The sequence below is a fragment of the Anguilla anguilla genome, chromosome 6, assembly GCF_013347855.1.
Source record: "Anguilla anguilla isolate fAngAng1 chromosome 6, fAngAng1.pri, whole genome shotgun sequence".
NCBI classification, from domain to species: Eukaryota; Metazoa; Chordata; class Actinopteri; order Anguilliformes; family Anguillidae; genus Anguilla; species Anguilla anguilla.
In genome coordinates, this window is record NC_049206.1 from 25,207,636 (window position 1) to 25,222,693 (window position 15,058).

Here is a 15,058-nt window from a genome sequence, read left to right on the forward strand (position 1 = left end):
TTCACATCCAGCGGTAAGAAAGTGGTGTATTATGCATTACTAGAACCTTCCAAGATGAACAGTGTCCATTACTGAGACATACAAATCAGGTGCTCTGGTATACCTATGTATGGCTGTCATTTCAACCACAGTTGCAACCCCTGAATTGTAATAAAATACAAATTATTCTTACTTAAAATTTTAAATATGTATTTACCTTCTGAAGGTCACATCATTTTTTAAAAATCAATGCAGACCTGAAGAATACATTTCTGTCATTCACATCATAGAACTTTAAACTTTTAAGTCTTCCAACCTGGCACTGTAATACAATTCCCATTAAACATTTCACCAACAGCTTAATTGAAATAATAGACAAAGACTTAAATGTAATGAACTACAGGACTTTCAGCAAGAGAAGCACTGAAATGGCTGCATACTTTCATTCATGATAAAACTGGAAAGATGTAAACACTGTATTGACACGCCAACTTGCTCGATTGTCCCACACATGACTATAGGATGGATTTTGGGGAGGACATTTACTATTTTCAGTGAACATGTGTACTGTTTAACATGCTTATCATTTTAAAAAGGAATGTCACATCATCATTAGCAATTTGTTAGCATTTACAGTGCTATCTCACAAAGCAGGTTATTATATAGGCTGTACTCTGTTTGCATTATTGTTAAGATGGTAAAAAATAGCATTTAGTTTTATATTTGAGTTTTTCCTGCAAACACACATTTTCAAAAGCATCAATAGACAAGAATGCGGCTAAAAACTACTAAACACTAGGGGTCCTTAGTACTGAGTTTGAAAACCCCTTTAACAATCCATTCAAATTCCAATCTTCTCTCACACTCGTTTCAAAATGGGCCAGGGCTAAAAGGCTGCCCTTCAGCTATGAAGGTTTTAGACACATATGAAGATGCAGGGGGGAAGGATGGAACCATTGACCCTCATTCATTCTGAAAGCGCTCACAGCCAGGTTCCCCGCTCCCAGGTTCTCATGAATACCATGAAGCCATTAACTCCACCCACCGGAATGCTGATTCTGCGAGTGTGAGGTTGTTCAGTCTCAGTTACCACGCCAATGTGCGTTCACTCGACAGAGGATGACTGACCCAGCGCACCTTGCTGAATTCACACATATCCACAGCATGTTAATGTACTTCCTATTTCCTCAAACGCACCTCCTACGCTCAGTTAACATACCGCGGTCATAGTCACTTTTGCGCTTCGGGAGCCAAAATGTGTGCTGCTTTATATTTTCACTTTAACCAATTCAGACCCAAGAAACCAGGCAAGGTGAGTTAAATGTGCAATCAACTGTTTTAGTTAATCAGTGCTGAGTAAGAATGAAAACCTATACATCCTGTATGTATCTCTAAGGATTTGAGTAATGGCATCATTCTGCAGCCTCTCAGGCTTGTATTTGCTTCCATCTAGTGGATGAGACACAGAACACAATATTTATAGTATTTGCCTTCGTCAATTTACCAGATTCATTAGGCTAATCTTATTTATAATTAAACACTTTCAAATGATTAGTTTCTTTGAATTCTATTTAGAAAGCAAAAGGGGTTATACACAGAATCATTTAATCCTATTAAACATTAGGATTCTTGTAATTTTGTAGTCTTGATGGGTGGATATTTGTATCTGGAATCACCTTAATAAATCCATTTTACTTGTGTGTATATTGTTGGTATAATTACAGTCATTTCGTCCCATGCAGTATATAGTTAATTGTGTAGTGCACTGTGCACTGAACAGGCACTGACTAAGTTAATTGGTTAGCCCCAGCATCCAACTGAGCTGAATTGTCTGTAAGTGTTTTAAGATGTGGAAGAGTGGTGATACCAGAACGGACCAGGGTTGAGTATTTTTAATACTCCTACCCATCTCTCCAGACCCAGTGCCTACCCTTGAACCCTCAACACAGAAACTCTAAGCATGAGTGCACTTTCAATTGTGCATCTCTAGATAATTTGTTCCAATTGCACTTAGGCACTTGGGATTATACATATAATGACATCATCACCTACGATGATAATCATCTACCCATGATTACGGAGAATAGGGAGAGAGTTTCCACAAGATTCCATATGACAGTGCTTTTAAATCTGCGAAGAGTGGATGATGAGAGGAGAGGTCAGCTGAGGGCACTGGGTAGAGAACTGCAGCCTAGTGTGATCACTAGAAGCTGGACTGAAAAACTTAAAAAATATAAGAAGCGTCATAGAAGCAAGGTTTCATACTTTATAAACCTGATATTTCCTCTCTAGTTCAGGAAAGGCTTAGAACAGGCTCAATGAGGTGAGGGCAGAAATGGAATTGTTAATGTTTCTTGGATATGTACTAGGCTTATCTTGAGTGGAACAGAGTAGTTTTATGGTACAAGGTGAATTACAGATTCAATGCTGTTAATTGCTTCTTGCTTCTATTTTGAAGTTCTTTCTCAAGTTGGGCAAGCAAAGAGGTGTGAGAGTGTAAGACTGTTAGTGGAAAAGCTGGAGCACAGCCTTGTTTTGATGTCTATAATGAAATGGTGTCAAACACATCAACCACATGATTTTTGCTGTTTCGTTGCCACTCGTTCCTCTCTAACAATTATAATGTGCCCAATCCTCTGACAGCTCCCATAGGACCTTATATTTCCTTATGCAGTTTAGAGATGGCAAGGAGTCAGATTGCTTGGTCTGGTGTACTGAGTGGACATTGGCATGCTGCCACTAACCATCTTTTTTCTCTCCATTGTCAAATGTTACATGAGGTCACCTCCTGTGGACAGCGATGTGCCTAGTGTCATCTGGATCCACACAGTCTTTCCCAGCCTGACCGCTCCTGTTCTGAGGGTCTCCCAACCTTATCCAGCCCTTCCTCCAGACTCATTAACAAAACAGTTTACTCAGTCAGACTGTGTGATATCAACTGTATTAATGGTAAATGTAATGTAGATTGTTAAATGGTGTGAAAGACAAAAATTATTATCATATACAACACATTTTTCAGAAAATGTTTCTATGTATAACCCTTAGAATATAAGATGGTTCTTTGTGGAACCCTTAGGAGATAAGAGGGTTTTGGGTAGGACCGTTGGGTATTAAAAGGGTTCTAGGCAAGGCCCTTAAAAAAGAAAGCACAGAACTCCACATAGGGGATTCTAGATGGAACCCTCTATTAAAAGGTACTTTTTAGAAACCTTCATTGCTTAATCAGTTTTTGGTATAACCATTCCCGGCGAGCTCTAGGTAGAATCCTTAAGGCTGTTTTATATTTCTGTGGAGTACATGTATGTTACATTCCCTTGCTTTGTGGAGTCTCTGCATGTCTGTCCCAATCCTGCAGGTGGAGCTGATTGTGGGCTTGATTGCCTGATGATGTGCACCTGTGTCCACCTGACAGCCAAGTGGATAAAGTCTGAAGCCACTTCAGTTTGAAACAGCTTTTAGAAACTCCTATTGAGACTTGTTTCCTTGTGTTTTTACCATTTGCAGCTACCATGTTTTGTTTTCAGTTTACGGAAACCCCAGAAAATCCAACAAATGCATTATAAATCAAAAAACATTTATCAGGTTTATTGTACCCAATAAAGATGTAGCTTTATGGAAAGTTCTATCTCATATGTCATATGAGTATTTTTTTTTTATGCTTGGACATTCACAATCCTGTTTAGCCCTAGAGGCAAACTTGTCTGTGTGGTGGGGTAATGGTCTTGGTTACTGACTTTTTATCACAAGGTGCTTGGTTTGACTTCCCCTCGAGGACGTGTTACATCAAAACTTTCCTCCTAGAGGGAGGGGCACAATTTGATTCTTCTATTATGGTGAACCTATCGAATAGGATACCATTTCCTGAAATCTCCTGCACCCATCTAGACACGACTGTGGTAGAATCATCATGGTCGTGACTGGAATACATTTGAGATAAATTCTTTTGAACAAGGAGTTGCTGAAGTTGTGCAAGTATATTGTCACCTTTAAGATCGATCATGCCAAGATTTAAAAAATGAAATATTCTCAAAATATTGGTTTCAATGATGCTAAGTTGCGTAAAGCAACTTGGAAAATTCTGCGGGACAATTTTGTGAACCCCCCAGCGGCGTGGAATGACACAAAACAAAGAAAATGGAGTTCGTATTGAGTATACTGACAACAGTGTTTGGCAACATGCTCACCAGTGGTTCTTTTTCAAAAAGTTTCTACGTCCTTTATATGCTACTGCCTACTTAAGCAGCAGAGCAAACCGCTTCTGTGCCTGTGTACAGGAAGCCTCCTGCCAGCAGGGGGCAGAAATGTATGCGTGTGCGGTGCAGCAGCTGTGAGATTAACTAGTTTGTGGCTCTGGCTTTAGTTTATTACCTGGAATCTGGCATACGACCGTACCAGCAAAGATGATAAGATTGAGGAAGAAGCTGAAAATTCTCAAATTAAAATTTTTGTTCACAACCACAGACTGATGCCCACAGTCATGGGTCTAAGCCATCAGCTTCCTCGTACCATGGATAATATACATCTGACAGTGCAAATGATAAGATAGGGAAATAAGCAAGAGCTAATTAAGATGATATGAATTACTTAGTAACTATCTAATTAGATACTATTACTTGACTACTAACCATTTATTAGGGTCTTTTCAGATAACTCCTTATTAATTGAAAATTATGTGGCAAATGTTTGGGACATGATTTTGAAGTTATAGAATACCAATTTACTTTATTTGTTTTTCACTAGTTTTTCAGTAATGCACCAATTTACTTTAGTTGTCTCGCAAATTTTTAAATAGTGCATTATGGATAGGCAGCCATTCACAAAAAGTAGGTGCTTAAAAGTCTGGGCTTTTATAATATCATTTTGGTTTAGTGTATGTTTTAAATTCACCCAGGCAGTTTTCCTGTGTGATGTTTCTGATAACCTGACAGATGTACACTGACTGGTATAGGGGCATTCTGCAGTCTGTAGTAAAAAGCAAGAAAATACACTTCAAGTAAATCAAAAGCAGCTCGTACAGTTATGCCTGCAGAGGCTGTATGTGCGTACCCATTTTTTTCTTCAAAACTATTTGTAATCTTATTTATTGCATGAACATTTTCCGGGGGCACATGTAACCTCAGACAACTGTGCTGAAGGAAAGAGGTACCAGCATGAAATAAAAACTTTACAATTACAATTTACAATTATATTTAGAATTGGAAGTAAGGAAAGATCATTAACAATTAAACTTCTGTTATTTATTCTAAAATGACCTTGAAAAAAGAATAATCATAATGCAGTTTTAAATCAGACTTAAAAACATTTCTTCTTTAAGTTGACTTTTGACACACCACTCACCCTAGTTAATACCAGTTAATTATTATTGTTATTTTGTATTATTATTATTATTATTATTATTATTATTATTATTATTATTATTGTTATTATTATTATCAGTTTAAGTAAAGTAAATTTAATTTCAGATCAAAATACAAACAGCTACATGCAGTACTGTCAGGAACCTCTTATTCACCATTTGGCCCATTCAGGCCATAGAAAACTTCAAAGGGCTGGCCCAGAATGGACTATAGATGGAACACAGAGAGCAGGAACTGGGGGGGGGGCATACACATAGAAACCAAGCATACACATAGAATGCAGTACCTTAAAAATGGGTTAATACACCTACAGGAACTATGTTGGATATTCTGTGTCAGGCCATACCAGAACTGGGTTTGTAACCTGGTTTAATTGTTGACTGATCTAATCTCTCCACAGATTCCCATAATAGCCAATGCTGTCCGTCCCAAAAAACCTTAATATTTAATGTCCCCATAATGTTCACAATGTTCCCTAGGGGGAGAATACTAATTTCCTGATAAAAGGTTGTGTGGATAGTAGATTGACCTGAATCAATAATAATAGATGAAATTTAAGAAATCCGTACTCATTGGATCCTCCCTGATCATTAATTAATTATGCATGTGCCAGGAGAATAAGGGCTGTCCCCTCTCTTTTGATGAGATAAAAAATGTACCTTTCTTTTAGCTGACCAATGATTTTTCTCCCTTGAAATTAATTCCAACACTGGGAGTGCAGTACAGTGCAGCATTATGGCTGGAAAAAGCAGCTACACAGGGAGGAGATAGCCTCAGTAACTGCCATGTAGGCTAGTGCCAAAGTTTTGAGCATGGTACAAACAGGTTGCCAGTGAAATTAGACTATTATAAGTTCCCTTTGTTCACCAGATAATGGGTGACACAGAGTCTCTTCCACTTATCAGAGAGAACATCTCTATTGTAGCGGCTCAACCATAAAACTCATGTTTCAGAGCCTAGGTAAACTCTAAGGGGGGGGGGGGGGGGGGGGGGGGGGTTACATCTCAAATTAAAATACCAAGAGGATCAGCTCTACATACTGTATGAACCATATGTCCATCCAAACCAGCACATCCTAGCTTGTCTTCAATTTCATCAGGTAGAAAAATGCCATGAGACGCAGTGCATAATGTATAGGGAAAATATCACAACTAATAGCAATAATGCTGACCTTGATTTACTTCAGCCCTGACACTACGTTGGAGGATGAGGGCATCAGAGAGAGAAAGAGGGAGTTCTGCATCATCTGTAGAGGATGCAGCCATTTTATTGTTGCTGACACTTCCCTCATCTGGGCAGTCTGGTAGGTTTTAGTCTTTTTATTTCTTTCTGTTGGGACTGACACCACACTTTTTTACATTAATAAAAACATTGCCATTGTTACTTTATTAAGTTATTATGAATGCAGTGTCGTCCCCAGCACGTCTGTCATACAGTATCTGCCAAATGGGAACCGGCATGACCTGCATAAATATTTCAGCATCAGTTATTGAAAGCTTTATCATTTGATTAAGGTCTGTAATTAACATGTGGGCCTTTCTGCCGATGCTTGCGTAAGCATAAACAAGCATGCTAACATGATACATGGCAGAGGACAATACGAAGCCACAGCGAGGTCTGAAGGGCTGCCCTGAAATCAGACAAAGAGTCAGTGGACACGCATGGATTTCTTACCCCCCATTCTGCGTTCCTTTGGCTCATGTTTTTATCACACATTGTTCCCCGTTTGACGCTCAGGAACAGCGGCGGACATCAAGGGAGAAATGTGCCAGGAGTTTGGACATTGTCGGTGCGCTCCTGCTTTTGTGTCGACCAACAAGTGCCAGCTTTTCTGCCGAATAAAAGGTCCTTAACAGCCTCACTCTCTATGTACACTCAAATCACAAAGGAGACCAGGTCAGGTTAATGTAAAGATTGGGGCGGAGCCAACTAAAAGCTGAAATACGGGGCCAAGTTGCCTGAATGAACGTAAGAAAAAAGGCAGTAGCTTTGCTTTGTAAAACGGCTTGTTTGGCATCTGTGACATGTATTGTAGTTTGTAAAGTAATTTTGATATTAATAATGTGGTATGTTCACAAATCTTTAGGAATGGGCTTTTTATGTAAAAATGAGATATTATATATCATATGCATTAGGCTACAACAGACAACGTTCAAAATGATCTTAATCTTTTGTTATTAGTTTCCAAGTAAATAAATTTCCCATTGAAGTCAAACATGAAACATACTCAGCCTTGTTTTACAAGCACTTGTGTGTTCCACAAGAATCATTTACTGCATCTTAGAAATAAAAGTTAATATATTTTTGTTGTCAATGTGATCAACAATAGCTATACATAATTTTGAATTATTTTTGCCCTTAACTTGCCCAGTTGTATTCTGGACTTGTGTTCAATGCTGCAGACCATACGCACATCATTTCTCTGAAAAGCATGATGTCATCCATTACTCATTTTGGCTCTGCAGTCCATCAGTTTAACTTGAACTGACATTGAGTTGAAGGAGGGAGCGTCATCTATAGCTTATGCAAGACATGTGGACACACAGCAGATCAGAATGGAGTTCTACTGCATCATTAGAAATGGATATCTCACCAACTGAAATAAAAGAAATCACCTATTTAAAAAACTGAGATAGATCAGTCAGTGTGGATTCAATTAAAAAGCGAACGTTTTCTGAAAAACACTGCAAAAATTCCTCGTATGTTTATTTATTTTTGATGGAAATGATGGAAAGCATGAATTCTGGGGGCTGTAACATCGAATATATATAAAAATACCTGAAAGGAGTTGATTAAATTTTTTAAAGAGAACCGTAATTTTAAAAAATGTTTTAGTTTGGTTCCTACAGGCAACATATGTCATTCAAAGCAAGAAATTTGGTTGAGTTCCCCGCCTGCCTGATAACTCAAAGGAGTGAACCATTTAGCATCAGTGATTCAAAAAATCGAATTAACTAAAAAATATACTCAGCATATCAGGTATTTCACAGTCAAGGCACAGTCAATCAAAGAGTTCAAGGCTAGGACTCCGGTAGACACATGCAATAGACAGTTAAAATTAATTAGGCTTGCTTGCCTAAATAGGTAGTTGGTGCCAGTGATATAGATGACTTGATATCATTTCCATTTATCTCTAATGCCAGTGAGGAATCTATCCATGCACTGCATCGCTGTTTTTATTCTTCAAAATTGGATCTGAGTGCTCAGGAAGTCAGATATGATAAGAACTGATTTGCCGTTATGGAACTGAATAGGCCAAAGATATTGTCTGATGGCATTATCTGAGGGACACAGGAACCAACACAGTTAGGGAATAATTTCTTTGACAGACTGCCTGTCGTATCTGTTCTAATATTTGAAGTCTGCCTCATCTCATCTCATTGCCTGATTCTCACTCTGACCTAATGCTCAGAGAACTGAGGTATTCCAGACAGGTTCCATTGCTCATACTGTAAAAAGAGAAGGACTCTTCATTCTTAATTATCCCAGTAAGATGTTACTTTTTTATTTTTAAAGACAGTTTTCTGACTGAATAATAATAATAATAATAATAATAATAATAATAATTATTATTATTATTATTATTGTTTTATTATTACATACACATGTAGACATTATTCTTACAAACAACTGGGCAGAGAAGTATTTGGGGAGGGCATAGATCTGTGTAGGGCTTATGATGGCAATATGCTATACTATTACTATACCCTGACTTGCTAACTCTGGGCTATGTCAGTATAAGCCCTCATCAGAATGAGGATCAATACATGGGCAGTTCTTTCTCAGATAATAGCATTTCCAGTGCACTCCGGCTTGCTGCTCTTCGGCGCAACAAATCTCATTGTCCGCGCAATTGTCTGCTCTGTCTTCATCCCCATTATAATGATAATAACTTTTATTTATTTAGAACTTTTCCGAGCGCTCCTTTGCTTTACAACAAAATCAAATACAATTCTGGCTAACAGTCACTTCCATTTGGCTTTTTTAGTTAACTGAAACATCAGTTAAACACCTGCTTACCTTGAATTTTCCAGAATTTATAGCACAATGATAGAATGACAGAATGATAATTAAATATACATTTCAATTCACAATTACACCAACCACTTATTGTGCTTGAGGTTGCATTGTACTAGAAATTAAAATAAATTCAAATTCAATTTAATTCAATTAAATCAGTATCTGAATGTGTGTCTAACATGGGACATACCCTCAGACTACCCACACTCTTATCAAGCTTCCCTTCGATTGGTGCACCACAAAACCTTTTTATTTAACCTTTTTTATTTAACTAATGTATTTTACCATATTTAACCTTCAGTGTGTTTCACTATTCAAATTGATTTATGGGTAAGAAGAAATCATCAACATTGCCTAAGAGAGAACAGAATGGATGTAAATTGCAGCAGAATCTGAGCTGTGATAAGATCTCTCGATGGTGTGGCGACAGGGATGGAATTTTCATCTAAAGAAAGGATACATTTTTTCCTGGGTGAAGAAGTCAAGCAGCTGTTGAAACTGAAGCCAGAGTGCTAATGACTACGACAAAGAGGCACAGGCCTCCGGTGCTCAGGTACGAGTTCTGTTGGGGTTATTGTGTGTTTAAAATGAGGTCAGCCTGCAATTATATCTCTAGATCTCCGCCACACAAATGTGCTGAAGGTCTGAACTATGTGTTGAGTTTCAAACTTTGAAGGCTTGTTCACTGCCATTCATACAAGAGGAGAGCCAGTGTGGTAAAGGTTTCTCGTTGATTTATATGAATAAACTTAACTTTAAAATGAAGAAAAACCCACATTTTTATAGGTCAAGTATTGCGGCCGCTGTATAAGATCTTCTGAGTTAAATGTGTATCTGTAAAGGCTAGTCAGTGTGAAGTGTATTGACTGTAATGGCGCTCCGTTTACAGAGCAGTACAACTCCAGTTTGAAATGAACGTGAGTTTATTATGGCAAGGGTAGTTATGGTTTAAATAGGCATGGGCATTGATAGGTCTGCAATGGGCATTTTGAGGGGGATGGGTCACTGTCTGGCAACCAAGGACCTCCAGTCACAGTGGAGCTAACCTGAAGAGTTTATAACAGAGTAGTACAGGACTGAAAGGCAGCCTTGTGCCCCTGTGTCCCACTGAAGACACACATGAAATATGACTCCATCAATGTGACAAGGGCTAAACCGGCGGTACACACTGGCTGCTAGGAGCTCAACCGCTTCCCAGACTATCTGTGAAACTACCCACAGGGAAAAGACACTCTCCTGATTCAGTTCCATGTCTCCCCAAGCTCTTCTTGTCACCAGAGCCTCGTCAAAGTGGAAGTCGAAGGTTTCGGTTCATAGTAAACATGTGAAAATAGTCAAATTGTAAAAATTACGAGCTGGAATAGGGACCGAAGTCAATGTCCCCTCAGACATTGCCAGCTGCAGAACCAGGATAATCTGACCACATGCCAGCATTATAAATTACACCATTGTGTATGCCATCTTAAGAGAGGACACCACTCCTCTTAATGGCAAGGCCACACAGAAGAGATGTAGACTGCCAGGGTTTTGGGACATTAATTCTGTTTTCAGTTTACCATATCAATCAGTCTGCTTGGTTTTGAAATGCTGCATTTCTTTCACAGCTGTTCATTCCAAAATTTTGAAATTCCCAATGTGACATATGATCAATTTGGAAGAGACCACACTAATAACGTATGCAGCTCCTGTTGGCAGACTGAAGGCACCCTATCAAGTAGAACAGTTGCTACTACAAGACAAGGCAGAGCAAACCCCCTTGAGTGAAACCCCACTTTCCTGGGTGATGCTATAGGTATTTACACCCCATTATTGTCCTACAGGACTCCTGACTTGTGGTAGTGCTGAGCATGTGCAGGAGCCCTCTGGTATATTGTACTAGTGCTCATGAGTAAGCCTTATGCATGTAGTCTCTCATGGGCAATAGGTGGAGTTGACCCAAACTGACCCCACAGAGACAGATGTATCAATAATCAGCTTGGGTGACTGTTGACATCAGTGGTGCATTTATTTTGTGTTAGAGACGGTTTTAAAAAACATTACCATAATAAATAAGGAAAGGAATTTCCTTTTTGCTATCCTGGCATATGTTAAAAAGAAAGAGCCAACATGTCACTGATGCAATATATGTGGTTCACAAGTCAGTCTTGTTCCTTGGACCTGAAAACTGGTTTCCATCTGGAAACTGGATGCACAAGCTGCTGACTCACAGGAACAAAGGCTGCAATCTGGTGGCACAGGACCAGCATGCTATAGGTTTTGATCATGGGTAAGGCACTTGTCCATTTTTACTAACCATTTGTGGACTGGACAGTTATGTTAAAACAGAAGCCATTTCCACCATGGATAAGGCTGCCTTCAACCTACCAAAATCTGATTGTAAGTCAAGCTATTTAACTACTAACCAGGGTTTCTGCCTCACTGTGCTGATTTCACCATCAGGAACATGACTCCCATTACCAGGAGGGAGGCTTGCGGGCCAAACCACAGGCAAAAAATAACAATAAAGAGGAGAAGCAGACCTATGGTGTGCCGATATTCTCATAGTGTCCGATTCCAGGCAGAATCAAGGCCAGTAGGCCAGGACATCTCCCCAGAGCTCAGCGCGATGCAACATGATACAAGCCCAAAGCAAGGGCAGAGGCCTCATAAGTTTCACTTTGCTATACCATGATGCTAATGTGTCACACATCTATAGGTATCAAACACACACACATACACACATACACAGTGTCAATGACAAGTATAGGGACAGTGAAGTCAAATATATTTACTCTATACCAAAGTAGTTTGAATATTTGTGATAAACAAGAATATCAGTCATTGTATAATATGATATTTTAATCCTTGGTATTTCTATGCATTGTTTTTATTTATTTTATTTATTATTTTTTTTTTTTTTTTTTTTTTTTTTTTTTTTGCATAAAAAATGCACAAAACTTTTTTGTTCAATCCCTAACTCTTAGGTGATCACAATATTGGGATAAATCAAAAATCAGTCATTATGTCAGCGTGCATTACTTGAAAAGAGTTTGCCAAGCATGTGGGTATCACAAGATACTGTTAATTCATGATGTGTTGGAAGACCTCAACTTAAGTGATTTTGAACAGTTAAATGTATTGACCTCAATCCTCTCTTGAACAAGTAGCGTACCTGCTTATTATTACGAAGGCTAAATGTCAAGACCCCTCTAAGGAATCCCACTTTTATTCTCAACGATTCTGAGGAGTCCTACCCGGGTTGAATTGTGAAGTACTGTTCAATGTCTCTGAAGGCATTTTCTTGAATATTTTGTTGATGGACAAAATACTGCTGTAACCTAACCTTAAATTGTTCTCAAACAGAGAGGGAGTCTATTCTGAAAGCTTTTGTTCACCATCATATTCTTATCAGTTCCAAGGGCAGTCAAATTTGATTGTCCTGAAATAAACAAAGAATAACCTTATTTTGGACTCTCCGGGGCATTATCTGGACGCCTTTATGTATTTAAACATTATTCCAAAACTCGAATTGATTTTATGGACAATCTCAGGTAAAGGACCTGTTTTGAACCTCATGATGAGCAAGATCATAAAGCGATAAAAATAATCATAGCAACTTTTAGAACGTATTGCTTTTTCCTGACAATTTTATTTTATTTTATTTTATTTTATTTAACCTTTATTTAACCAGGTTAGACTCATTGAGATTAGAAATCTCTTTTTCAAGAGAGACCTAGCCAAGAAAGCAGCAGTCAATTACAGAAACAACAATATTTCTGTGACGGTACGGGTGCTGGGACCCAGGCGCAGAGTGGGGGGAAAAAAACACGAAACTCAAAAAGGGAAAATTAACAAAGATTTTACTCACACAAAAAAAAAGGCAAACACAACCAGGGAACAGGCAAGGCCACAAAGGGCAAAACAACAAACTCAAAACATTAAGAACAAAACACAGAACAGAACACAGGCAGGCAGGCAGGGTACAGGCAGGTGGAACACACAGGCAAACACATAAAAGAAACACCAGAAAATACATACGGGACAGGAACAAACACAAGTCAGAAGCAAACACAGGTAGGAAACAAACAAGTCAGGAACAAAAACACAAACGGGTAAAAAACGCAGGCAGGTACAATGGGTCTGAAAATTCATAGGCAATAAACACAAGGAAGAACAAACGCAAGGAACCAGCACCCGAGTCAAGGGAACAGAGAACTTAAATAGACAAGGGGTAACAAGACACAGGTGAACTCAAAAAACAATCAAACCAGAAGGAGGGGATAACAAGACACAGGTGGGAACAATGATGGGATAACGGGACAGACAATAATACAATTAACAGGGGGGGAGCAGGACACAAAACAGAAGTGCCGCCATCTGGCGGCCCAACAGGGGAAACACAGACAGGAAAACAGGACCATGACAGTACCCCCCCCCCAAGGGACGGCTCCTGACGTCCCAGGAGGCCGACCCGGGGAGGGAGTCAACAGAGGGTGGGGGCTAGAGACAGGACAAGACTCAGGGCTGGACTGGACAGGACAGGAACAAGACGAGAACAAGACTCGGGGCTGGACTGGGCAGGACAGGAACAAAACAAGAACAAGACTCGGGGCTGGAGGGGAACTCGGGGCTGGACGGGAACTCGGGGCTGGACGGGAACTCGGGGCTGGAAACAGGACTGGACAGGAACAGGACTGGACAGGAACAGGACTGGACACAGGACTCAGGGCAGAACCAGGACTGGACAGGAACAGGACGGGACTCGGGACTGGACTAGGACGGGGGAACAGGACTTGGGACTGGACTCGGACTTGGGGAACAGGACTCGGGACTGGACTCGGACGGGGGAACAGGAGGACGGGGGAAAACAGAACGGGAAAACTTGGGACAAAACTCAGGAACTAGGAAACAGGAGACACAGGGCTGGGCAGGACCCGGGCGACGAAGACACAGGGCTGGACAGGACCTGGGCGACACGGGGAGACTCAGGGCTGGGCAGGACCCGGGCGACACGGGGAGACTCAGGGCTGGGCAGGACCCGGGCGAAACTCAGGGCCCGCACTCGGGCGACACGGGGGAAACTCAGGGCCCGCACTCGGGCGACTCGGGGGAAACTCAGGGCCCGCACATCGGGCGACTCGGGGGAAACTCAGGGCCCGCACATCGGGCGACTCGGGGGAAACTCAGGGCCCGCACATCGGGCGACTCGGGGGAAACTCAGGGCCCGCACATCGGGCGACTCGGGGGAAACTCAGGGCCCGCACATCGGCCGACACTGGGAGATTCAGGGCCCGTACATCGGGCGACACGGGGAGATTCAGGGCCCGTACATCGGGCGACACGGGGAAATTCAGGGCCCGCACATCGGGCGACACGGGGAAACTCAGGGCCCGCACATCGGGCGACACGGGGAAACTCAGGAAACCAGGGGGACTCAGGAAACCAGGGGGGACTAGGACAGGGGCAAGGCAGACATACAGGACTGGACTGGGGCGAGGTGGACAACACTGGACTGGGTAGGGCAAGACTGAGAGGGAAAGACTGACAGACACTGGCACAATAGGGAGACCTACAAAGACAGACACAGGGACAAGCAGGCGGGGAGGCACACGGCGACACCGATGGACACACAAAGGGACAGGCAGACAGGGAAGGCGAGGGGGGAACCCAACAACTGACATAGGGACTGACACACAGGCAAACAAGACAAAACACACGCGGAC

The 15,058-nt window shown here is 40.9% G+C and overlaps 1 long non-coding RNA gene across 1 annotated transcript; it reads left to right on the forward strand.

The window, feature by feature from the left end:
* Window positions 1-1,305: 1,305 nt before the first annotated feature.
* On the forward strand, window positions 1,306-3,624 carry LOC118229486. Its single transcript, XR_004765678.1, has 3 exons — window positions 1,306-2,302; window positions 2,760-2,897; window positions 3,335-3,624. It is a non-coding gene; the product is annotated as an uncharacterized LOC118229486 (long non-coding RNA).
* The last annotated feature ends 11,434 nt before the right edge of the window (window positions 3,625-15,058 follow it).